Source organism: Pelophylax lessonae, assembly GCF_965119305.1.
Source record: "Pelophylax lessonae genome assembly, chromosome: 2".
NCBI classification, from domain to species: domain Eukaryota; kingdom Metazoa; phylum Chordata; class Amphibia; order Anura; family Ranidae; genus Pelophylax; species Pelophylax lessonae.
Genome location: NC_138769.1, coordinates 199,154,950 through 199,182,607, shown reverse-complemented (window position 1 = coordinate 199,182,607; position 27,658 = coordinate 199,154,950). Strand labels below are relative to the sequence as shown.

The 27,658-nt window shown below is 43.4% G+C and overlaps 1 protein-coding gene across 4 annotated transcripts in view; it reads right to left on the bottom strand.

Moving 5' to 3' along the window:
* Nucleotides 1-27,658, bottom strand: part of SHROOM2 (shroom family member 2) — a 373,353-nt gene that overhangs the window by 188,430 nt on the left and 157,265 nt on the right. The window contains exon 1 of one of the 4 annotated variants that reach the window (XM_082245431.1): nucleotides 23,855-23,929. The exons of the other annotated variants lie outside the window; for them this stretch is intronic. The gene's annotated coding sequence lies outside the window, so the exon portion shown is untranslated. Of the gene's footprint in view, nucleotides 1-23,854; nucleotides 23,930-27,658 lie in introns of those variants that run through there. 4 annotated transcript variants of the gene reach the window in all.

The window sequence follows — 27,658 nt, the reverse complement described above, 5'->3', positions numbered from 1 at the left end:
GCCACCCCTTAGCCCTGTCATGAGACACTACAGGGGACATATACAAGTACACTGTATTTGGTAAGTTCTCCTCCTACCATGGAGCTGACATATACAAGCATGTACGCAACTATCCCATTTTGATTATATACTTCTCATTATCCAGAATACAGTTACCTTAAACGTTGTGATTTGGACCCCTATTTGGTGTGGACTGCTCCCATGTCCGCCGGGGGGGTACTAGTCCCAGTCGTGATCCCCTAGGTCTCCAGTTGCTTTTAGAACCGGCTACACAGGTGGGTTATATGTTGGCTGGCGCTTACCTCTGTTTTGACCTACCGTTATGAGATTTATTATGTGACATGTTTCCCAAATAGATATGCACTGACCTTGCTTTCTCTTAATAATTCTAGTAGCATTGTTGATATACATACCCACGTTATTTGCCCCTGAGGAAGCGGTCACCCGCGAAACATGTCGGGCTGGGTTTGGGTTTAGACACCCAGGTCCATTACACCAGACCCACCAGTCTTACCATCTCTGGCAAAGGTCTGCAGTGGACAGCGTGATCTACACCCACCCTCCGTGGATATTTGGCTCTCCCAAAGCCTGTATATTGTATGTACTGCCCAATTGCTCTGTATGCTGTAATATTATTAGTGTTTTGTCAACACGATAATAGTTACTTTTAATGTTTTTCTTCTTTATTTTTGGTGTTGTATCAATAAAATTTGTGTATTTTTACATTTACATATATGTGGATTCTCTGCTATTTGTCTCGATGACAGTATCCCTTTAAAAGTCCCCTTGGCCCATCCATTTTCCTTTTCTACATTTAATTGGGACGTGGATACTTGTATTTTTTACTAATCCTCTTGTTGGCTAGCTGTCCCCTCTGTTTATACTACGTATATTTGGGTGGACAACACACCCGGGGCCCCTTGTTCTCTGTTTGTGACAGCTCCATTTATCTCTCTTTTTTCAAACTTAATTAGTCTACACACCTATTTCTCTTTATACTTTAAAATTAAGTAACTGTGTATCATGGATCTTTTAGGACAGGCTTGGACAGGTTTTATGTCTCATATTCAATCTACCTTCACATCTAATCGTAGGGATGAGGAAGAGCTCAAAATTTATCTACAAAAAATATTTGGATTACTTAAACGTAAATCTCACTTATATTGGCATATCGAGTTTTTTGAAAAGTACATTACTGAAAATGTGAATCCTAGGGGTCTGAGACTACACACCTTCCCGACCGTCCGGAACCCCACCGAGACGTTTAGGAAGACGTGGGAGTCCGCCCTAGACAGATGTAGCAAGGAATTAATGACTATCCTTGTGCAACAATACAATCTGGATATGTCGGGATTGGATGCGGAAATTGACACTTTAAACATCCAATACAGACATGTCATGGATCACCCAAACTTTGCAGCCAAATGGCAAGAAATCAAACAACAACTTGAGGAAATTAATCAAGACATAATACTCAGGAAACAGGCTAAATACAATCGGGATAAATTGGCCTTTCTGGGTGGATACGCTTATAAGTGGACCCCCAGAGTGACCACTCCCATCAACCAAACACTCAGAAATGAGAGATCATCACATATTGATGAGTATCCTGAATCAGATTCTTCTAATACCAATCTCCCTCACTCACAGGCTAGTTCACGCCCTTCTAATTCAAGGGCTGCGCGCACACGAGTCACTAAACGCACCAGACACAATGGTGGATATTCGTCTGATGACCCTTTGGGCAAAAGACGACCACAGACACCCACAGCTAGCACTTCAGATTTAACACCTACACTCCAGAAAATCCTTACCACTAATATTTTGCCTAATACCAAACAATCTAATACCAATGAGAATGGTTTTTTAGATGTCTCACTAGGAGCCATCCCGAAAACCAAAAAACAGACCAAACTAAAAGACTTTGTCACATTGACACCGACACAAACCCCACCATCACAGAAATAAATCAAGATTGTTTCAATATTATCAATCTCACAGATACACCCCTCACCCCGGATCAGACCACCGTTTTACAATTAGGTTTGGGATTTTGTCCTTCACAATCAATCAATATATATGACACTATTAAAGATTTGTACCTGTTTGCTCGCAACTTGACCTACAGGTACATTTTCGATGCTGACCGCCAAAAGAAAAAGCTTGAATTGGCTCTTACCGAGCAAATCAAACATTTCTCAATGGATGAGTTCCGGGCTCTCCGGGATCTGATGCTCCTCTATGAAGAGGGTTCCTCAGACCCCGGAGAGCCTAGTGCTACATCCATTGTTACACCTTCCCTACAATCTGTTCCTCCAATTTTTAAATCCAAATCCACGAAATTTCCTGATCTATCTATTTGTCCAAAGATCTGGGCATTTGTTTGCCAGGTGATCCGTGATCTCAAACGGAAACGTTGGCAACCAATGCCCCAGAATCTAACCACCAATTTAAAAGCAGCTCTAAAACAACTACAATCCAACCATGATATTATCATTAAACCCTCTGACAAAGGGGGAAATGTGGTAATCATGACACATCCACAATACCAGACGATGTGCTTAGATGTGCTTAACAATGAGTCGTGGTATCTCCCTATACAACCTGAACTAACAAATACTTTTCAAAACGAACTACAGAATTTATGTCTGAATGCCTATCTTGTAGGCACTATAGACAAAGACACATACGAGTATCTGCGTGTTTTACACCCCAGAACCCCAACTATGTACACACTTCCTAAAATCCATAAGAATTTATCTAGGCCTCCGGGGAGACCCATTGTCTCCGGCATTGGATCCATGTCAGAGCATGCCAGCCGATATGTGGACGCTTTTTTGCGCCCCTTTGTGCAGAGTTTACCATCTTACATTCAGGACACTCCCGATCTCTTACGCCACCTTGAGGACATCTATACACCCCCGGATGCCCTCCTCGTGGCGGTTGATATCGAGGCATTGTAGTCGAGTATACCGCACGAGGAGGGCATCCGGTCGGTCAAGTCTTTTTTGTATGAGCAAGATCGTTCCACTTGGTCCCACAATGATTTCATTTTATCTTTATTAAGATTTATTTTGACTAGGAATTTCTTCACGTTCATGGACAAGACCTATTTGCAGATTCAAGGGGTCGCAATGGGGACCTGTTGCGCCCCCTCGTATGCGAATCTATTCCTTGGAAGTTGGGAAAGATACATTTTCGCCAATGAACAATATGCACAGTGGCTAAAATACCTACTGTGCTGGTTTCGTTATATTGACGACCTCCTAATTATATGGACGGGTACACGCAACGAACTAGACGCTATGTTATCTGCCATGAACGTGAACGAATTCAACCTCAAATTTACCCATAACATACATGACAGGCAAATTGTCTTTCTTGATGTCGAAATCAAAAGAGAAGATGATGGACACATCATCACTAATCTCTATAGGAAGCCAAGTGCAGGCAATATGCTACTGCATGCATCCAGTTTACATCCTGAATCCCTAAAGAATAGTATCCCCTACGCACAATATCTGCGAACCCGTCGCAACTGTACATTAGATGCAGACTTTTTGATAGAGTCTAAAAAATTACGGGATAGACTCCTACAGCGAGGATACTCCCGTAAGATTCTACGAAAAGCCTTCAACCGAGCGCAAGCTCAATCCAGAGCTGACTTGCTATATCCTAAAAAAACACATGAGAATACTCAGACAGTGAGATTCATCACGCAATACTCTAGTAACTCATTACAATTACGGAAAATTTTGGAGAGGAATTGGCATATACTGGATGAAGATCCTATCCTCTCCAGATATGTCAAGGACTCTCCTGAATTGGTATTCCGAAGAGCAACATCACTACGTGATCGGTTGATCACCAGTCACTATAGGGAACACACCACTATAGTCCCACAAATTACGGGGACATATGCATGTGGGCATTGTCCCAGATGCCCCTGGATCAGGGAAGGCATGGTCACCTCACTACCTAACGGTCAATCACACAGACTTAATCGATATGCTAACTGCTCTACACGGGGAGTAGTTTATTTGATGCAATGTCAATGCTCTGCTTTCTATGTAGGCAAAACCATCCGTGAACTAGGTCAAAGAATAGGGGACCATCTCTACTGTTCAGAGGGTGGCAAGATACTCACTCCTGTAACACGCCACATTGGCCTCAGACATAGATACAATAACACATGTATATCCTTTAGAGTTTTAGAAGTAATTCCCCCAGACCCCAGAGGGGGTAACTGGGATCGTCGCATTCTCCAACGAGAAACACTTTGGATTGAGAGGCTCAATGCCCTCTCATATCCTGGTTTAAATGAGGCACATTCCTACAAGTCATTTCTATAGATATATGGTTGGTAGTTTGATTGTCTGGTCTCTCTCTTGCTACATTCTCTTTCTTTTTCCCCCCTCCCCCGTTAGGGCTTCCCCATCATTTTTCTTCCCCTCCCCTACCCCCCCTCTTTTTCCTTCCCTCTTTTCCCTCTTCCTTCCCTTCCCCCCTCCTATTTCTTTTCTTCTCCTTTCCTTTTCCCCTTCCTTTTTCCTTTTCCCTCCCTCTTCCCTTTATTTCCCCCCCCCCTTTTTATCTTCCCATTTCTTTCTGTCCCCACCCTGTTCTTCCAACTGATCCATTATCCTATGATATTCATGAGCTTGATTCCCAATATGGGAAATATCAGGCTCCATACCTGGGAAGCAGCTTCTCCCAGAAGGTTATGCAACTGTCTGAAACCCCCTATCATTTGAAATTATGTTTATGATAACTATGTTGTTTTGTTCATATATTGCCAATAATAATATTTCTCCATATGATTTGATGTATACATGTAAAATCTTGTTATTGTATATCAATTATCTGTTGTTTATGGTCACAGAGGTATAGCGCCATTTGGCATTCATCTCCCCTGATTATCCCTTGTTCAGCAACCCGGACCCATTTCCATCACCATCCATGGATGGGAGGATCCTGCTGGATGTTCCCCATGGCGGGCATGTGACGCCCGTCTGGGCACACACTTAGTGTGTGTCCCTGAGCCATGGTGTAATGTCTGGGTACCGACACTGCTGACAGTCCCTGGATTTCCGGTGACTCGTCTACGTCGGCGCCGCAGACACACCCATTGGCTATGCGCAGTACGTCACATCCGGCGCATCCTGATGAGCCGGTTTGTGTACAAGTGCATTCGGAGCGTCTGCCCCGAACACAGCTATCATGTGGCCGGCTGATTACCGACCCAGCTGTGTTTGGGGTGGAGCGGTTCCCCATATAGGCGCCATCCCCACTGAGACACTCACTCGGCTACGGGACACCGGACTGCGAGGAGCGTTAGGTAAATATAGCACATGGCTCTATTATGCTGTCCTTCTCATTGGACTCTCCGCTGCTTATCATTCAAACACTATCACTCTTTGAGACGCCTGGGCTCTTGTCATCCACTTTATGGGTCTTTCCTGCCGTCCTGATTTCTTCACACCCTCATCCCTTTATGCTCACTATTGTTACACTCCACGTTTTTTGCGATCATTTCACCTTCACTCTTTGGTTCTATTCACTTACTTTTGGTGATGCGTGCACTTGATTTAGGATCTTTGGTTTAGTTTTGGTTTATCTATAGCACGTGGTGTCTATAGGCTATTCTCAAGTTATTGAGATGGGTCTATCCTTCTTTCCACTTTCTTTCTGTAGCGTTCACGCATTGGCTTGAACCAAACATTTCAATATTGCGTTTTTTCTGTCTCCTTATGGATATAAGGTTTGTTGGTCCTGATATCGACCCAATCTTCCGTTCACCAGTCCTGGCTACTCCAGCAGCCACCCCTTAGCCCTGTCATGAGACACTACAGGGGACATATACAAGTACACTGTATTTGGTAAGTTCTCCTCCTACCATGGAGCTGACATATACAAGCATGTACGCAACTATCCCATTTTGATTATATACTTCTCATTATCCAGAATACAGTTACCTTAAACGTTGTGATTTGGACCCCTATTTGGTGTGGACTGCTCCCATGTCCGCCCGGGGGGGTACTAGTCCCAGTCGTGATCCCCTAGGTCTCCAGTTGCTTTTAGAACCGGCTACACAGGTGGGTTATATGTTGGCTGGCGCTTACCTCTGTTTTGACCTACCGTTATGAGATTTATTATGTGACATGTTTCCCAAATAGATATGCACTGACCTTGCTTTCTCTTAATAATTCTAGTAGCATTGTTGATATACATACCCACGTTATTTGCCCCTGAGGAAGCGGTCACCCGCGAAACATGTCGGGCTGGGTTTGGGTTTAGACACCCAGGTCCATTACACCAGACCCACCAGTCTTACCATCTCTGGCAAAGGTCTGCAGTGGACAGCGTGATCTACACCCACCCTCCGTGGATATTTGGCTCTCCCAAAGCCTGTATATTGTATGTACTGCCCAATTGCTCTGTATGCTGTAATATTATTAGTGTTTTGTCAACACGATAATAGTTACTTTTAATGTTTTTCTTCTTTATTTTTGGTGTTGTATCAATAAAATTTGTGTATTTTTACATTTACATATATGTGGATTCTCTGCTATTTGTCTCGATGACAGTATCCCTTTAAAAGTCCCCTTGGCCCATCCATTTTCCTTTTATACCCTGCAATATAACGGAAATACATTCTCGAAGTCTGGTAGCTAAGGCAGCCCCCAGCAACTTTGCAGAAGCCCCAATGATTATATAGGGTAACCAGCAGAGGGTACCAAGGATAGTGCCACAACCAGAACTGGAGGAAGGGCCCCAGAAACACTCCACAACCCAGACTGAGGGGCAGCACTGGAGCCAAATAGGGAACAGAAATCATGTCTGGTGGTAGAGGCAGGAGGTTTACCAGATAAACTTGCAGCAACAGTAACAAGCACACCACAGCAAGGCTATTCAAACACCCAGCAAGGAGAACAAAAAAGACAAAAGTGTACCCACCAACCACGCCAGGTCACCCACAGGGAAAGGGAAGAGGAAAAGGGGGTCTTCTGTTCTACTTATCAAATCTTGATAGGATGCAGGGGGTACCCTCCCTATGAAAGGCAGCCTCTCCCTTGTAACAGGGCCACTGTCTGTCTGGGGATAACATTGTGACAGAAAGATGAGGTCCCTTGGTTATACGTGGCTCTCATGAGGAACATTCGCAAGTTTCCTTTATGTCCAGGATAGGGGGTTGTCGCAGCAAAACCCACAGGTAGCTATGAATTTGCATGCAGTCAATGGCCAGGGAGAATACGAGGATCTACAGTATATTATCCTGCCTATCAGCTTAACTGTTAATTGAAGGTCTCAAATGTTGAAGAAAAAATGGGTTTGCCACCATCAGGCACTGCCCTTAGGCTGTGCTTTTATTCTGTTGCCCAATGGCCTACTACTGAAGACGATTGTCATATTTTTGTATAACCAATCAATAAATGCTGTATGACATGCTGTTAGTCACTATGAAATTTGTTTTCTGTATTCTGCAATAAAACATGGCTGATCCTGCTGTTCTCTATCCCCCCTTCTGTTCATGTCCTCAATTCAGCTAGGGACTTTGCAGCACAATGTTGGCAGCTCTGCACATGCTTGGTTTTCTTTGAGTTTCTATGCTGAGCGCTTCCTCATCACACCTGAGCAGCCCATGTGACTATAGAGTCACACATGTTGGCGTATACTTAGTGGTAAATGACAGCCCACTTCCTCCTTCCTTTTCCATGCCCACTAACCAGCTATACATAATGGGGGGCAGGATAGTACATGTAGATTGAAGGAGGCTTCACCTCCCTCTAATCCTAATACACAGACTGGAGGGGCGTGACATGGCCCGTGACTGGCAAAAATCTGTCCACATCATGTTATTTCCACAAAATAATAAAGATTTGATTTCAAATATATATTTGTATACCAATTTTAAACAGCTTACTGATATTAAATTTTTCTATGTATTCCAAAGGCTTTTTTTTTTATGAACAGCAGCAGAGGATTAGAACCTCTTCCTGCTTATGTTTCCCTGCAGACAGGCTGGGAAAGAGCTGGGTCATGTGACAGCTTTAGATCAATAAGGAAAAAGGATTTTTTTTGTTTTTTTAATTAAAAATAGTTACAGTGCCATCATCCACAAACAGAAATAGAATGGACAATGTAAATTAAATGGTGTGCGTTAAGGATCACATTAATCCAAATGTAATAAATAGATGGGGCCTATTCACACTATGTGTGGTGACTGGTGTTTTCTGCACACCAACAATGCTGGTCACTTGTAGGTAACATAGAAAACAATTGTTTCCTATCTGTCCCATATACACTTTAATGCTGCGGTGATATGCATTGCACCGTACCACACTGATGTACAGAGACTTGAATGGAGTGTACATTTGTGAACTCTCAACAAAGTGTAAAAAAAAAAAAAAATGTAAACAATTCCATGTGCTAAAATAGGAAAAACTAACACCAACCCTCATCCTAAAAAACTAACTTTTCATGTGTGGGTAGTGGGAACAAGTGGGTAAGGGTCAATGTGTAGTGGTTTAAAAGTGTTCAGCAAAAAGGTACAGTGAAGTGCAGTGCACAGTAATAGGCCATTTTACTTTAGGGAGAGTTGAATTTATTACAATAAGAAAAATATGGATTAAGATTAAGTCACAAAGTTTTGATAAACTCAGGACCCTGCATTCACTATATCTGGTCTCCCACAGTACACAGAACATGGAAATGCAAGTATTTTAGGAAATATAAACTGATAAATACCCTTTCTCATCAGTAGTATATAGCAGTTTTGTGACTTCTATTAGTGTCTGGGTAAAACTAGTAGGAAGAGTTTTCACTTTCATTCTCCCAGGGTCAGGGGTCCTATGAGGCTGCAGGACCCCCGACCCTCTGTCTGGACAGTGCTGATTGGCCCTGGGATGATCACATACACTCTCCCAAGAAAAAAAAAAACTCTCTTGCAATACACACCAAACTGAGCATGTGCAGCTTGTCCCCTAGCTCTTTAAATATCAGGAGATATATTGTATACAGTGGAAGTAGGAGAAGAAAAGAGAAAACAGGATCAAACAGCCTTTTTTCACAATGCAGAGGATTAACCCCATAGGTTACACAGTGAGTATAACAAGCATGCTGTACTGCATATACAGACTGATTTTACTGTTGTGGGTTTTGGACCACTTTAAATATTACTTTGAACAACAATGGGCACTTTTGATAGATTTGTGCTTTAACCCCTTCACACGGAAGAAGCGCAAATATGCGACCTCGGCTTCAGGGGGTTGTACCGTTGTGATGCCTGCTGCTAGAGGCATTACCCCAGTACCGTTGTTCAGAGACGATGGTCGGCTTTCTTGTAATGACAATCGATGTGGCGGTTGATTGTCATTACAAAGAGCAGGAAGGGACACCCCTCCCGCCGCCTTCCACGGCTCACCTGGGTCTCCTGTCCCACTAGGAGACCCGAGTGGCCAGCCGTCACGTCTGCTGGCCGAAGACCTGAACAAAGCCAGATTTGGCTTTGATGGGGGTCTCTGAAGTAAAAACCCGGAAGCGATGTCATGACATCACTTCCGGGTACTGGAGCCTTTAAGGCGCCAGATTTAAAAAAAAAAAAAAGACAGCATTTAAAAACAGCCAAACTTGGGGTTTTGAATGCTTTTAAGTGCAAAGGAGGGATCCTTTACACCCCAGATCCCTCCATAAAGAGTACCTGTCACTGGCTATTACTGTCACAAGGGATGTTTACATTCCTTGTGACAGCAATAAAAGTGATTAAAAAAAAAAGTAAATGGACAATGTAAAAAAGTAAATAAATAAATAAAATAATTAAAAAATGTTTAAAGCGCCCCATTCCTCCGTGCTCGCACACAGAAGCGAACGCATATGAAAGTTGCGTCTGTGTTCAAACCACACGTGAGGTATCGCCCCGATCGTTAGAGCAAGAGCAAACATTCTAACACATTCCTCCTCTGTAACTCTAAACAGGTACATGTTAAAATGTTTTAAAGCCTTGCCTATGGAGATTTTCAAGTATTGAAGTTTGTCGCCATTCCACGAGTTTGCGCAATTTTTTAGCGTGACATATTAGGTATCTATTTACTCGGCATATCATCTTTCACATTATACAAAAAAATTGGGCTAACTTTATTGTTTTTGTTTTTAATTAATGAAAGTGTATTTCTTCCCAAAAAATTGAATTTAAAGACCGCCATGTGATAATAAATTTTGCAGGAATCACCATTTTATTCTCTAGGGTCTCTGCTGAAAAATATTTATACATAATGTTTGGGGGTTCAAAGTAATTTTCTAGCAAAAAATACTGATTTTACCTTGTAAGCAACATATGTCAGAAAAAGGCTTAGGCTCCAAGGGGTTAAAGCAGAACCAAAGGCAAAACCTTTTTTTCTTCATTTTGGACAGAGTAAGGGAGAGTTATAGCCTTATAAGCCCCTGTAAGGTTTATTTTTGCCCTCTTTGTCCCAATGGGGAGATTTACCCTCACTTCCTGTCCCATACCCAAAATAGGAAGTGAAGAGGAAAGCCTTGAAAATTAGGGACTCTCTTGGGGACTCCCAGGTCACCAGAACTAGTGTACTCATTGGAAGATATACCCTCTATCACTTTTTTGGGGACAACCTAAAATGTGGGATTTTCTTTTACTTTCAATGATATGGCAAAAACAGAGTGAATATCCCAAACGGGGACAAAGAAAGCAATAAAAACTCTCTCCTCTATCCAAAACTAAAAAAAAAAAAAAAAGAAAAAAAAAATGCCTTTAGTTCTTTAGTTATACTTCAATTCCCTCCTCTGAGTGCAACCCACCAGCTCAAATACTTTCCTCCTTGACGCAGTGATCCTCGTTGTAGGGCCACGATGCCCTGCACTCACAGTCTTCTAGGTTGATTGACCCTGGGAATCATAAAACCAAGAAGACTGAGGACATCTTGTGGTGAACAGGAGGTACTTATTTTACAGCTTCAGATTCAGCAACGGTTCACGGTGTGTTTTCTACACCGCATAGCAATTGCACCTTGTGCAATATGCTGTGGACGTCAATGGAAAGTTAACACCACCACAAAAGCAGATCGGATAAACACCCATGTGATCCGCTTCCAGTGCAAATAAAAAAAAAAAAAAAAAAAGCTGCTTGCACCTTTTTTATGTGGATGCAATGCAAAATGAATGGGCTCAAATCGCACCCCACAGACTCGCATGTGATTGCACAGAAATGCAGTGCGAATCCTGAGCAATTCACAGTGTGAACCTATGATAAAAGTGAATATTGCAGCCAGAGCTGCTTTTTTCTTTTAACCCCCCTGGCGGTAATCCCGAGTGTGGCTCGGTGTTCATTTTCAGTACCAGAAGCGGTAACCCCGAGGCACACTCGGAGGTTGGCCTGTAGTTAAACGTACCTTGTCCCTGCGATCCCCCTTTGTCCTCCGGCCAATGCCGGAATCTGTATTCCGGGTTCCCTTTCCTGCAAGCGCAATGACGCAGGAGGGCGGAACCGGGCGGGAAATTCAAAAAAGTACAGAAAACATGATATGATACATTGTAATCTGTTAGGGTCCTTTCACACGGCACGGTCCGTTTTTTTTTTCCGTTCAGTCCCTTTTTTTTTTTAAAGCCGACATCCGATTTTGCGTCCATTCCATTTTTTAAACGGAAGAAAAATAGGGTTCTCGTCTGTCTCAAAAAAAGGAACTGAACGGAATGGACGCAAAACGGATGTCAGCGGATGGTCATCCGCTAACGTCCGCAATCCCATAGACATACATTATGTCCGTTTTTCATCCGCAATCGGATGGGAGGAGAAACGGACATTGTGCTTTGTCCAGTGCTCTGCCTGCACTTTTACATTTTTTTTCCTTTTCTTTTTATTAACAATTTTTGAATTAATTTATTAACCACTTTAGGACCGGACCTTTTTCTGACACTTGTTGTTTACAAGTTAAAATCAGATTTTTTGCTGGAAAATTACTTAGAACCCCCAAACAGACCCCAGACTGTAGATAATAAAATGGAGATTGCTGGAATATTTTTTTATGACACCGTATTTGCGCAGCGGTCTTACAAATGCAATTTTTTTTTATTAAGAAAAGAAAACCGTAACATTAGCCCAATTTTCATGCTTCAAAATTGCACTTGCTCGTGGAATGGCGACAAACAGCGGTACTTAAAAATCCCCTTAGACGACAATTTTTTTATTTTTAACATTTCTACAGGTTACCAGTTTAGAGTTACAGAGGAGGTCTAGGGCTAGAATTATTGCTCTCGCTCCAATGATCGCAGCAATACTGCACATGTGTAATTTGACCACCGTTTACATATGTGGGCGTGACTTGCGTGTGCGTTCACTTCTGAGCGTGAGCCAACGGGGACGGGGCGTTTTCATTTCTTTTTTTTTCCTATTTATTTTAGTTTTTAGTTTTACACTGTCCTTTTAAAAAAAAATGTTTTGATCATTTTTATTCCTATTACAAGGAATGTAAACATCCCTTGTGATTTGGACCTCTGTAATGTGAGAACTGGGGTCCAAAAGACCTCAGATCTCACATCTACACTAAAAAGCAAAAAAAAAAAAACAAAACAAAAAAAAAAAGTTTTTTTTTCATTATTAAAAAAATGGGCTTTTTAAGGCCGTTGCTAGGTAGCGACGTTTGACATCGCTCCGGTCCTCCAAGGCCATAGAGTTAAGTGAGGACAGTAGACCGGATCGTTTTCCCCACTGCCGATGGCTCCGGTAAGTGGGGAAAAATGACTGGGAAGCGGCGGCTGGAGGGTGAGGGCACCTCTCCCGCCGCCCATAAAGGTGATCCTGTGGCAAATCCGCCACTGGGACCACCCTTATTTTAAAGTGGACCCACTGTTTAAATACTGGGGTTATGGCAGCTATCCCTACTACCATAACCTTGGTATTTAACGTCAAAGGACCGACGTAAATACATGGTGGGCAGTCCGTAAGCGGTTAATTTATTTTAAAAATGTTTCACTTTTGCTGTTTTTTTTTTTTTTTTAAGAATAAGGCCCCTTTCACACAGGCGGACTGTTTAGATCCGCCTGTTCGTTTTCTTGGCGGATCTGAACGGTCCCCCCATGCATTCCTTTGGGGCATCGGATGTCAGCGGAGACATGTCCGACCCGATCCGATCCGTCAAATCTGGACGGATATAAACCCTATTTTCCATCCGTCCAGTGGATCTGATGGGATCGGATTAGAACGGACCAACGGTCCGTTCCCATCCGATTTCCCCAATAGAGATGCATGAGGACCTGACAGCTGTGTCTCCGCACACAGCGCAGAGACACAGCTGTCATCCTCCTGCTCAGCGGGGGATAGGCGGATCGAGAAAAGCGCTTTGACGGACTACAAGTGTGAAAGAGCCCTTACAGGCCTACAATATAAAACAACAGATTTCCATGCAAAACAATGTACCGCTTTGACATTAAAAAATACTGACATAATCAGACTGCCAGGGAGGTTAACCTCCAGGGGAAATAAAAACAAAAACCTGAGGTTGGGCTTTAACTTTGAACTTTTTGGCACGGTTATCTAACACAATCTAAAGGTAAATACAGGGGTTTATGTACATCTTTCAGAAGGCTGGCTTTACACTGGTGCGATGCGGCAAACCCTGCAAATCCTGTGCGGGTTCCCGCATCGTACCTGAATCGCAGACGCTTCACACTGACATCTGCAAAGCTCTGCAGGTGTCAATGTAAAGGTGATGACCCCCCCCCCCCCCCCCCAGATCAGTTTGTAGTGCGAACTATGAAATGCAACAGGAATCAGATCAGACGGGTGTGACCAGATTCCAGTGCGGACCAATAAAAAGGGTCCTGTGCTATTTTGGTCCGACTGCGATGTGAGGTCAGCCATATTCGCATCACACAGACATCGCATGTGATCTGATCAGCAATGCAGTGACAATCACATGCAATGTCTGTTTGCACCAGTGTGAACCCAGCCAGCCTAAAACCACACAGTTATGATTAAATATTCAAATTCTTGCCTGAGACCGATTGTGACTGGTTTTCTTTAAGTGCTGCTAATAGATCTTGCCTGAAAAGCCTATTCATCTGTAGAAAGTATGTCAGAAATGTTATTGTATCTGCTCAGATCATGTGCTTTACAGGCACTTTATCTTGTGTAAATTCTTTCTAGGACAAAGTGTTAATCCGGCCTTTCTTGCCTTGTTTACATTAATTATACTGTCAGTAACACATTGGCAGCCAACTGGAAAAAGTGAAGAATTGATAACCGTACAACGTCTGAGGAATGTTAAAATGTGCGGATTCTAAAATGGCCAATATTACCAGGGTATTTTATTTGGCTAAGCAAAACAATTCCTTAAATATTTTAACAGCATATTTTTTTTTTTTACATATAAATTAAATAAATTCACCTTTGGGAACATGTCACATGTTCCAGCCATTTTTATTAATCTATTTTAGTCTGGATGGACATTGTGTCTTAATTATCCGGAACTGGTTTTATGGTTGTATAGTCTGTACCTTCAAATTTGATTGTAAAGGAATTATTTAATTTTTTTTTTTTTGTTTTGTTTAACCTCTTCTGGATCAGAAGGATTTACCCCCTTAATGACCAGGCTATTTTTTGTGATTAAGCACTGAGTTACTTTAACTTGACAATTGTGCGGTCGTGGGATGCTGTACCCAAATAAAATTGATGTCCTATTTTCCCCCACAAATAGAGCTTTCTTTTGGTGGTATTTGATCACCTCTGCAATTTTTATTTTTTGCGTTATAAACAAAAAAAGAGTGACGGTTCTGAAAAAAAAAAAAAATATATATGTTTTACGTTCTGCTATATAACATTACCAATAAAACAAAAATTAAAAATCTAATTTTTTCATTGCCACATATTTTTGGTAAAAAAAATCCCAATAGGTGTATATTGATTGGTCTGCGCAAATTTTATCGCGTCTACAAGCCAAGGGAAAGATTTATCTAATTTTTATTTATTTTTTAAATTTTTTCTAGTAATGGCGGCGATCAGGGATTTTTAGCGGGACAGCGACATTGCGGTGGACAGATCGGACCACTAACTGACATTTTTGGAGGGACCAGTGACATTACTACAGTAATCAGAGCTAAAAATATGCATTGTTACTGTACTAATGACACCAGCAGGGAAGGGGTTAACACTAGGGACTATCAAAGGGTTACATGTGTCCCTATGGGGTGCTTTCTAACTGTGGGGGGTGAGCTTTCTGCATGAACACAGAGACATGGGTTCCTAAAAAAGAGGAAGACAGGATCCCTTTGTTCATTACTGACAGAACAGCGGCCTGCTGTGTTTATAACGGCAGACCGCCATTCTGTCTCCACGGGAGAGATCACGGGTGCCCAGTGGGAATCGCGGCTGCTGGACCCGCTGATCGGCTTCCCCTGTGGCAATCGGGCACATGTGGCCCCGCGAAGCGACGTACAGTTACCTTGTTTCGTGGGACAGAGCCGACCTACCTCAGCAAAACTGCGGCGGGTGGTCGTTAAGTGGTTAACTAAAAAACATGTTATACTCAGGACTATCTTTAACATAGGGAAAAAGGTGCAGCTGCCCCGGGCCCAGTCATTGTTTTGGAGCCTAAAGCACCTGTCCCTTCAGCCCACCCTGCTCGCGAATAGTTGAGAAGTGGATTGGGGGGGGGGGGGACCCAATAAAATGTTTGCCCAGGATCCAATCAATATTAAAGATGGCCCCAATAAAATGTTTGCCCAGGATCCAATCAATATTAAAGATGGCCCTGGTTATACTCACCTGCTCTGTGTAATGGTTTTGCACAGAGTAGCCCCGATCCTTCACTTCTGGGGTCTCCTGCCAACACTCCTGGCTCCTCCTCTTCTCTTGTCCACCTATTGTGGCACACCTCCCAAGCTGTGCTGACGGCATCCGTAAAACACTGACAGCGCAGCTTGGCCCCGCCCCGTCACAGGATTTGACTGACAGCAGCAGAACCCAAAGGCTCACGGCTGCCTCAGCAAGGCCTGTAAGAGCGGGAAAAGAGCAGCTACAGGTGGGCACAGCACTGGATTGAGTGAGGAGGGCAAGTAAGTATAATGTAATTATAAGAGGAGGGTGACACTGATTAAAGGTGCTGTACACCCTCCCATATATCCAGTGAAGAGACTTTCCTCAGGTGATACACAAGATTAAGCAAATCCTCCTACATAAGTTGTACATGTTTATTTGCAGCCATTCAAACTGTCTGCCTTTCAGAGGTTTGTCACGTCTCCGCTGACATCCGCTGCCCCATAGGGCTGCATGGAGGATCAGATCCGCCTAAAAAAACTGACAGGCGGATCTGATTGGATCGCTCCTTTGAAAGGACCCTAAGTGTTTGTTGATACAACAGGAGCTTCTCCAAGTGTGTATGAACTTTACAGCATTATGAAGTGAACAAGGTTGGGCAGAGACTTTTTTTTTTTTTTTTGCAATAGGTCAGGAACTGCATGTCAGCTGCTCTGCCACTACAAGAAAAAAAAAAGGCAGAAGTGCCATTTGGTTGATATTTTATATTGGAAGCTTTTATGAGCAGGATCAGCATGGCCTAACTGGTATTGCAACTGTACTGTCATCCTTTTTTTTGTAAAGTGTTATAATATAGGAATAACTTTTAGGCCTTCTCCCTGAGTATAGAGGGTGTTTGGACATGCTAGCAGTCCAACCACCCTCAGGGAAGAAAGCCTTCTTTACGTCAATGGAGGGGCTGGATGAAGAACAGAGTAAACAATGATGCTGGTACTTCTCGTCCCGTTACTACTCGTCCCGTTACTACTCGTTCCGTTAAAGAACAATCATTGCATTTGGAAACTAACATCTTATGTTTGTGGACTTCCTAAAAAGGAACTACACCCTCCATATTTTTTTTTTTCAGTCCCCTCTTATGCCGGCCATAAATTGATAGTAGTTCTGACAATTCAGCAGGGACTGGCTGAATTTCGATCCATTTACGGGCTCTGTGGCTTTACAGAAGTGGATCTACTGGTCAATGGAGGGGGTGGTTGAAGAACAGAGTAAACACCTATTAAGTGTTAGGTGAAGAAGGGAGATTCACCCTCTCTATTAAATTAAAAACAAATAGGTGTAGCGCTTGCAATGAGTATATGTTGGGAGAACTACAAAGTCCTTATAGACAGACAGTCCAAATGCCAAATCTGCAAATTGTAAAAATTCCAGGTAGGAAAGGACAGGGTGCTCCTAAGGACATTCCAAAACTCAGATCACCATGTGCAGGGAGAACCACCACCAAGGTATAAATTGGCCTCTTACCGCAATAATTTGACCCCCATGACAGAGATCAAAATTAGCCCGTTATAACCTCCACTTGCTCGTCCAGTGTCAGCACACTCACTGACCACTTCCACTTGCAAACAGATGGTATCACATGCAAAGGAAGGAAACAGCTACCATAGTGTGACACTGTATAACCAGCTTTATTGAACACAAAATCTCAAGTGGCAACTCACATTTGGCTGTAAAATTTCAGGCATGTATGGACCGGAGCGTCCCTGAAGATCGTTTCCTGCCGAGAAAATGGCCACCGCGTCTCCCTCGTGGACTCAGCGTGATGTACCGCAGGCTCCTCCTACGCGTTTCGTCAGAGACTGACGTCGTCATTAGTCAGGTTTACTTTTATCATTGTGAAAGTGATAGAAAAATCAAAAATTTTGGGCTATCCAAAGAGTTGTAATAGAGGGGAAAGCGATAATGGGCACACTAGTTCTGGTGACAGCTAGGGATTCCTTCACTTTGGAGGGATTTTCTCTCACTTCCTGTTTTGGCTATGGGACAGGAAGTGGAGGGAAATCTCCCCAATTGGACACAGATGGCAAAACAAAACCAACAGGGGTAATAACCCTCCCTTAGGCTCCATTCACACTAATGTGTTTTTTTCATGCTTTTTGCAGAATGGCATTTAATTTTTTTTTTAACATGGGTTCCTATGGAACATGTTCACATCAATGCATTTTTTTAGCCTCTGCGTTTCTGGAAAGGACCAGGGAAATTTTTTTCTGCAAAAAAATGGAGCGTTTTGCATGTAATAGACTTCAAAGGGACCCGCATCCTATACGCACGTATAACGTTTTTAAATCTGCCCAACAACAAATTTTCCAAAAAAAAAAAAAAACACAAAAATGCAAATCGTGGCAAATTCACAGTAAAAAAACGTGGAAAGCACAGCAAAAAACAATACAGAAATGCTCAAAAGCAACATGCATAGGTGTGAATCAAGCCTTACTCTATCCAAGTATTTTGCTTTCATTCTACTAATAAGAATGAAAAAAAAAATGTATATATATATATTATATATATATATATATATATATATATATATATATATAGGCTGGCTATACAGTATACAATCCTGATTGTAAAATAACTGCACAATCTCCCTTAGATTTACATAAACTGTGGAATAAAAGCTAAATTGCCCATTAGCCTTAAAAGGTGAAGTCCTTTTACAAAAAATAAATGCACCAATGATTGCAGCAAAAACAAAAAAGATAATTTATTTATTTATGGGACTGTAAAGCATTGGGACTCATCCAGGTCTGTACTGATGTATAGACTTTCAGTTATAGAGCTGGAGGAAGTGTCAATGGATGAAGGATAAGTTCACCTTTTACTAAAAAATAATAATAATTGCACATATTTTTTGCTTTAGACCGCATTCACACTAGTCCAACTTGGACCGCGACTTGTCAGCCTGACAAGTCGCGGTCTGTCACGCTTACATTGTGCGGTACAGGAGCCATTCTAATAGGAGCGACACAAGTCGCTCCGACTTAGAAAAAGGGTCCTGTACTACTTCGGGGTGACCTGGAGCGACTTGCATAGACATTCTAAGTGTCGTAGTGTGAACTAGGGCTGCCACGACGCGTCGACTACAAAAAATCGTCGACGTGCGTGAAAGGCGTTGACGCGTCAACGTGTGACGTCACACGCCCCCTGGCCGGCCACAGCGCCGCTTCCGGCCGGGAAAAATCAGTGCGCCGCAGCAGAACACCGGGCCCGGGGAGGAGGAGATGCCGCCGTACGAGGGGCTGGGGACGGGGGGAGAGAAGACCGCAGGGAGAGAAGACCGCGGTGGTCATAGACCTGGGAGAGGCATTTACAAAGTGAGTGTCCGGAGTCATATGCTGGGATTGGAATTGGGGTGCATGGGAGACATGGGATCTAATACTGGGGGGACATGGGACCTGTCATTAGAGTCTATTGGACCTGTCAGTGGGGGGTACTTGGGGGTCTGCCAGCTGGGGGGTGTGTGGGATCTGTTTTTGGGGATTCATGGAGTCTGCCTGCTGAGGTGTATAGGATCTGTCATTGGGGTTCATGGGGTCTGTCATTGGGGTTCATGGGGTCTGCTAGCTGGTGGTACATGGGATCTGTCATTGGGGTACATGGGGTCTGTCATTGATTGGGGTTCATGGGGTCTGCTAGCTGGTGGTACATGGGATCTGTCATTGGGGTACATGGGGTCTGTCATTGGGGTTCATGGGGTCTGCTAGCTGGTGGTACATGGGATCTGTCATTGGGGTACATGGGGTCTGCCAGCTGGGGGTGTATAGGATCTGGTTTTGGGGTTCATGGGGTCTGCCAGCTGTACTAGGTGGGAGGGCTTACTGAGGGGTCTGCAATGGGAGGGGGCTTACTAAGTGGTCTGTACTAGGTGGGAGGGCTTACTGAGGGGTCTGTACTGGGAGGGGGGCTTACTAAGTGGTCTGTACTAGGTGGGAGGGCTTACTGAGGGGTCTGCACTGGGAGGGGGGGGCTTACTAAGTGGTCTGTACTAGGTGGGAGGGCTTACTGTGGGGTCTGTACTGGGAGGGGGGCTTACTGAGGGGGTCGGTATTAATTACAGGATTAATTAGCTAATCAAAAAAACAATTAAGCAAAAAAAGAAAACATTTAAATAATCGTTAGATTAGTCGACTAATCGTAAAAATAATCAATAGATTAGTCGACATACAAATTAATCGTTAGTTGCAGCCCTAGTGTGAACCGAGCCTTAGGGTCCTTTCACATGGACTTTTCACCCGGTGGACTCCGTTTTGCTTAGCGGGGATCGATCAGCCAATCCCCGCTGAGCAGGAGGATGACCGCTGCGTCTCTGCTTAATTTGCAGAGGCGGAGCTGTCAGATCCCCCCTCTCCTCTATGGGGGGATCGGATGAAAACCGATTGTCTGTGTGTTTTCATCTGATCCAATCCTCCAGACAGATGGAAAATAGAGAGCAGCAGGTGTTAGCAGACATGTCACCGCTGACATCTGCTGCTCCATAGGGGTGAATGAAGCGTCCGATCGGGTCCGCCTGAAAAACTGACAGGCGGACCTGATCGGAAAGCCCGTATGAAAGGGGCCTTAGGAGTCTGGAAAGCATTGTACCGGCAATCAGCAGATCGCTGATGCCATGCAGGTCTCCTGGAGACTGTCAGTGTAATCAGTCTGCCCGTACATCCTACAGCTAGACAGTTTCACAATGACAAGAATCAATGAACTACCAGAGCACGCAACAGCACCATGGTAGCTCATTGAGAACTACAAGCTGACAGCCGCAAAGGATGTTGGTACTTGTAGTTCATTAATACCCGAGGATCTGTGAATCAAAGATCTGGCCCTATGGACGGAACCCCATACAGCCGCACTCTTTGAATTGTGGCAGCGAGTACAGGGAGAAGATTTCTGGCTCGCTGCAAGAAGGAGGGTGGGGGGATGGGGGGGGGGGGCTAGAGGTCTGATGCTGAACATGTTACATCTTAAATATGGGTGTAATATGTAATATGTTCAGAAAGGTGAACTGATCCTTCACTAAAACAGGTGCACATAGAATCTGGTGCAGCTGTCCATTGTAACCAATCAGCTTCCAGCTTTTAGCCTCCGTTAACAGAGACGCCATTTGACATGTCAAATTAAAGTCTTTTGTCAGCAACTGCACTGTCCCAAATATGTGTGACACCGACTTTGTGGCCCTGCACCGATTTCCAAAAGTGAAGCTGCACAGATGTCTTTGAATTGTGCGAGTTCAGCTGAACACGGGCTTATTGTCAAAGCTTAGTTGAAGAAGTTGAAATTAGAAGCTGATTGGGTACCATGCACAGCTGCACCAGATTCTGTGTGCACCAGTTTTAGTAAATTTCCCACTTAGGGCTCTTTCACACAGGCGGACCGTTCAGATCCGCCTGTCAGTTTTTTTGGCGGATCTGAACGGTCCCCCCATGCATCCCTATGGGGTATCGGATGTCAGCGGAGACATGTCCCCTGACATCCGATCCGTCAAATCTGGATGGATGGAAACCCTATTTTCCATTCGTCCAGCAGATCGGATCGGATGAGAACGGACTGATGGTCCGTTCCCATCCAATTTCCCCCGTAGAGATGCATGGGGAACGGACAGCCGTGTCTCCGCACACAGCGCGGAGACACAGCTGTCATCCTCCTGCTCAGCAGGGGATCAGCGGATCAATCCCCCACTGAGAAAAAAGGAGTCCGTCCGACGGAAGGAGTGTGTAAAAGGGGCCTTAGGTGTGGTGATCACCGATGACCATCATGTTACACGCTAAATACAGGTGTAACATGGTCTAAGTCCTTATTCACATCGGAGTGACTTGTCATGCGATTTGACCAGTCAAATCGCATGACAAGTTGCACCCTGTTGTCAGCAATGGCACTTATCACATCACATTGGTGTGATGCCAAATTTGCAGTGCAACACCGATTTGAAAAAGTAGTTTGTGCACTACTTTTGGGGATTTCGGGTGTGACGCGCATAGACATTTGTGCATGAAGCCGCACAGATGTCTTCAAAGTCGCACCGACATGCGGCTTTAAAATCATGCGATTTCAGAGCCGCATTCAATGCGAATGAGGGCTAAAGGTCAAGTTAGCTTTTAAAAAGGAAGTCCATGAACGATTACAAATCTACCCTTGAAGTGGGTTTAATCTAGGAATAAGGTGTAATACATGCCTTGAAGGTAAGTGCAGGGCTAATAACCCTACATTGTACATAAGGAGGAGAGCCTGTGACTGCGGCTTAGAGAGGACGCTGCGGAGGACCGGTCGCAGGAATTTAAGGTCCAAAACCCACTTACCCACTAGGGTCCAAGACCCACTTACCTTGGAGGTTAAGTGCAGGCCTATTAACCCTACATTGTACAAGAGGAGGAGAGCCTGTGACTGCGGCTTAGAGAGGACCCTGAGGAGGACCCTCACAGAAATTTAGTGTCCAAAACCCACTTACCCACTAGGGTCGAAGACACACTTACCTTGGAGGTAAGTGCAGGGCTATTTTGTACATTGTACATAAGGAGGAGAGCCTGTGACTCTGGCTTAGAGAGGACCCTGAGGAGGACTGGTTGCAGGAATTTAGGGTCCAAGACCCACTTACCTTGGAGGTAAGTGCAGAGCTATTAACCCTACATTGTACATGAGGAGGAGAGCCTGTGACTGTGGCTTAGAGAGGACACTAAGGAGGACCAGTCGCAGAAATTTAGCGTCCAAGACCCACTTACCTTGGAGGCAAGTGCAGGGCTATTAACCCTACATTGTACATGAGGAGGAGAGCATGTAACTGTGGCTTAGAGAGGATGCTAGGGAGGACCGGTCGCAGGAATTTAGGGTCCAAGACCCACTTACCTTGAAGGTAAGTGCAGGGCTATTAACCCTACATTGTACATGAGGAGGAGAGCCTATGACTGTAGCTTAGAGAGGATGCTGCGGAGGACCAGTCGCAGGAATTCAGGGTCCAAGACCCACTTACACTAGGGTCCAAGACCCACCTTCTTTGGGGGTAAGTGCAGGGCTATTAACCCTACATTGTACATGAGGAGGAGAGCCTGTGTTTGCGGTTTGGAGAGGACACTAAGGAGGACAAGTCGCAGAAATTTAGCGTCCAAGACCCACTTACCTTGGAGGTAAGTGCAGGGCTACAAACCCTACATTGTACATGAGGAGGAGAGCATGTAACTGTGGCTTATAGAGGATGGTAGGGAGGACCGGTCGCAGGAATTTAGGGTCCAAAACCCACTTATCCACTAGGGTCCAAGACCCACTTACCTTGAATGTAAGTGCAGGGCTTATAACCCTACATTGTACATGAGGAGGGGAGCCTGTGACTGTGGCTTAGAGAGGATGCTGGGGAGGACCAGTTGCAGGAATTTAGGGTCAAAGACCCACTTACACTAGGGTCCAATAACCACTTATCTTGGAGGTAAGTGCAGGGCTATTAACCCTACATTGTACATGAGGAGTAGAGCCTGTGACTTAGAGAGGATGCTGGGGAGGACCGGTTGTAGGAATTTAGGATCAAAGACCCACTTACACTAGGGTCCAAGAACCACTTATCTTGGAGGCAAGTGCAGGGCTATTAACCCTACGCTGTACATGAGGAGGAGAGCCTATGACTGCGGCTTAGAGAGGACACTAAGGAGGACCGGTCACAGAAATTGAGGGTCCAAGAATATGGTAGGTAATACATATTATCTATGCATCCCTGGACAACACAAGAATTGGACCCTTACAATGAAGGTGAGCGTCACTGCACTGTAGGTTTTGTCTCATTCCCAGAGTTGATGGTTAACACGAGAGAAGAAAAACCACCTGTTACGGCACAAATCGGTATGAATCGACCCTTAACAACACGCTCTCATACTTTCTATACATTACATTGTTAAGCTAATGATACAGAAAAATGCCTTGAAAGTCTAGTGACGGAGTATTAACTCTTACACCTGCAAAGGTTGGTCCATATAAAAATTGACAACACAAACACAGAGCACAGATTGATAGAACCCCTTTGTTATAAAAAGAATAAAAAAACACACAACATATAACATGCATTACCTGCCCAGCTCCTTACTGTACTGCTCACACTGCCTTCCACCCCAGCTGACGACACTCAGCGCAGGTAGAGCAGATCTCTAAACTCATGCTGCTTGTTATGAAACTAGCCGGTTCCACCGAGACCAGCTTCAGTCCTAGCTCAACAATGGAACATTCCAAGTGCCTTTTTACGAGGGGGGGTGCTCAGCATAAGGACCTGTGAATTTCCCATGTGAACAATGCACTGGAAGACTGAAACTGCTTTACTCCACAGCAATGTAGCACCATTTGTGGGACTGTGACAACTGTGACTCCAGAGAAGGGAAACATCATTGTTTACCTAGTAAATCCAGTAAGAGCCCAGGATGACAAAGCATGAACCCCTGCTGGCTGCTGAACTCACAGCAGCCCCATCCCCTGTGCTAATCTGCTCCATTGTGGAAGCTTAGTGGATATAATTAGCTTCACAAAGCAGACCAACTGTACCTGAGAGGCCGCACAATACTCAACGTTACTGTTCAACAAATCATTAGGGGAGAAGGCCATTATAAAGCATGAAATTCCCGTAAACAACACAACAATTTACTGACCAATTCAAAAAACTCCATACAAATGATGACAAGGAGCAGACTAAAATATAAAGAAATAAAAGTACAAATATAAAATATATAAATATATATACACACACACACAGAGTAAACTTTAACCAATTCAAAGATTTCCCATTCTATGGTTTTTACATCAAAATTTTGGAGAACTCAGAGATGAATGCCATAAAACAGCTAAGCACTGCTGAAAAACATACATGGGAGTTGTTTCCCTTTGACTATATATATATATATATATATATATATATATATATTTTTTTTTTTATTATTATTTATTATTATTATATTATCATTATTTTGCTTATTATTATTTTTACTTCTATTATGATGTATATTATTATTACCGTATATTGCATTTTACTATCAGGCTAGACTCACATCTTTAATTTAAGGCTCCGTTCACATGTAGGCGTTTTGGGGCATTTTTGGGGAGTTTTTCTGCTTCAGGATCAGCTCTCAAAACGCCCAACAAAACAAATCCTATTCATTTCAATGGCCCCTGTTCACATTTGAGCGTTTTGACGCTGTGAGCAAAACGCCCAACGTTTAAAAAAGTACATGAGCTTCTTTTTGGGCAGATTACAGGCGTTTTCCATTGGTCTCTATTCAATCTAAAAACGCCTGCACAAAAAACGCCTGTAAAAACGCCTGTAAATCGCTGTAAAAACACGCGAAAACGCTACGCTCAGGTGTGAATGTAGCCTAAAAATGCGCGAAAACGCTACACTCAGGTGTGAATGTAGCCTTAAAGGGAAACTCCCCTTTCGTAGGTGAAAAATGTCAACAAATAAAGAAAAAGCAATATAGAGTATACAATTGCAACAGAAATCATGCTGTAATTGAATGTTATTAAAAATTACCTTTCCTTTTCAATTTGCAGCTGTTGTCATTTTCTGAAAATGCAATATGTCTACCTGGAGCTGTTCTGTACACAGAATGTGTACTGACCACACCCCAGAAACATAATTTCCTGCTTGTGTGATTGGCTCACCAATTTTTCCAGAAGTCTGCCTAAGATACAAGTCAGATTTCTGGCATCCCCTGCAACAAAAATGTCATTTTTGGTGAGATACTCCCAAAAGGAACATGCCTAAAGCCCCGTACACACAATTAGATTATCGAACGATCTGTCGTCCATTTTTTGTGGCATGCTAGCCTGATATGGAAAGTGAAGAGGTTATTTTCATACGAATTTTCCCGTAAGACAGAATTCTACTTCAGAAGTGATGTCATGTGTTGGATTGCTTTGTATGTGTTCTTTCGTCTCTGAGCATGCCTAGTCTTGCTCTTAAGATTTTTTTCCGTTGAAATCAGTACTAATGAGACGAAAATCGGACGTTGTATTACGGACGACAAAAATTTTATAGCCGCCACATCAGGATTTTGTCAGCCGAAAAGTCAGAGTCGGCTGTCGAAAGCACCATACTAACAATCCGAAAATCGGCAGATCGGTCATCGGACGAAATTTCCCTCCTGAATTTCTTATCGTGTGTACGGGGCTTAAAGGGATGCAGGCCCAGCAGCTTTCCTCATTAGAGCCCTGCAGCTGCCACAGCTGATAGATCATTATGAAATTACTCCCATTTGACCCACTCAGCACAGAGGAACAAACAGGGATTTCTTCAGAATAACAAAAAGGTAGGAACCTGCAAATAAGTCTGTTAAAATCCATGTAAATGTACAGAGATCACCCAGAGGGCAATGTTTTTTTTCTCAACAAAAGTGGAGTTACGCTTTAAAAACCAATGGCAATGTTGCAAAATGCAACCCAACGCATACGTGGACATGTGCATCAATGCATCGTGATGCATGTAAACTCCCCATGGTGTGCAAGGAAACCTAATTACCAGTGCATTACAACACATGCTGAAAAACGAGCGACCATTCACGTTGACACACGTTGGCATGTGCACATTTCACTGATAGCAATGGAAAACATATCAGGGGGAAAAAATGTAAATGTCTAAAGGGCCATACACACTATAAGATTTTCTGAAGACTTTTTCCTTTAGACTTACCAAAACCATATAATATGAGGTCAAACCTAAACACTTTCAATTTGTATGCAATCTTGCAGGCCCTTGCACTACATAGAAAAGGTAAATCTGAAGGAAAAAGTCTTCAGGAAATCTTATAGTGTGTATCCAGCTTAACTCTAGCCTTAGACCTGATTCACACCTATGGAGGGTGGATAAAAATCAGTAATTTTTTTTTTTTTAACAAAATCAAAAAAAATCTGATTTTTTTTGATTTTTATCAAATTTATTTTAATAAAATATTTTTGGAGTAATATCTATCTAAAGATAATTTTCTATTTAGGATACATTATTAAATTTATTTGGAGCTTAGTTATGTAGCATGAGGCTGTATATGGATCAAAAGCAAACTGCATAGGTGTGAGCCAGGCCTCAGGTTTGGTTTACATCTATGTAGTTTGCGATGGGTGCGCTCTACAGTGCATTTTGCTGTGCGTTTTTGCACACGTGATTATACCGGGGTTTTGCCGCGATTTGCATTTTTATGCTTTTTTTTGGCATAAGAAAAAGTTCTGAAATGATTTATCTTTGTCTCATTTTTTTTACACCACAGAAACCTGACATTTTAACAGGGGTCTGTAGACTTTTAAAATCCACTATATGTGAACCCAGTCTAAAGTCTCGTAGACACGCAACAATTGTTGGCCGACCGATCGGCCGTCTTTTGTCCAGTGTTGTTGTGTTGGTTGAAATGTGCTCTAGACTGCACACGAATTTTAATCGGCCAACAAAAACCAACTTCAAAAGTGATGTCATGTTCTGGTTTACTTTTCGTCTGTTTTTTCTTCTCTGGCAATGCCGAGTCTTGCTCATCACATTTTTGTCTGCCGAAATCTGTACTGACTGAAGAACAATCGGCCGTTCTGTTGACGGCCAACAAAAATGTTATAGCATGCACACCAGATTTTGTTCGGCCGAAAAGTCGCAGTCGGTTGTCGGAATCATCATACTAACAAGCCGACAATCGGCCGATCGGACGCTGGCCGAAAATTCACGGCCAACAATCGTTGTGTGTGTACGAGGCTTTAGGCTTCGTGTACATGCTTTATACTTCCCAGATCCATTTCTGCAGAAAAAACAGGTTAAATAGTCCTGGGATGCACACAATTCCCATTTGTGTAACTGCAGCTAGATTTACTGATTGTCCGGCCACTCTTAGGCCGATAGTCGATATTAGGAGC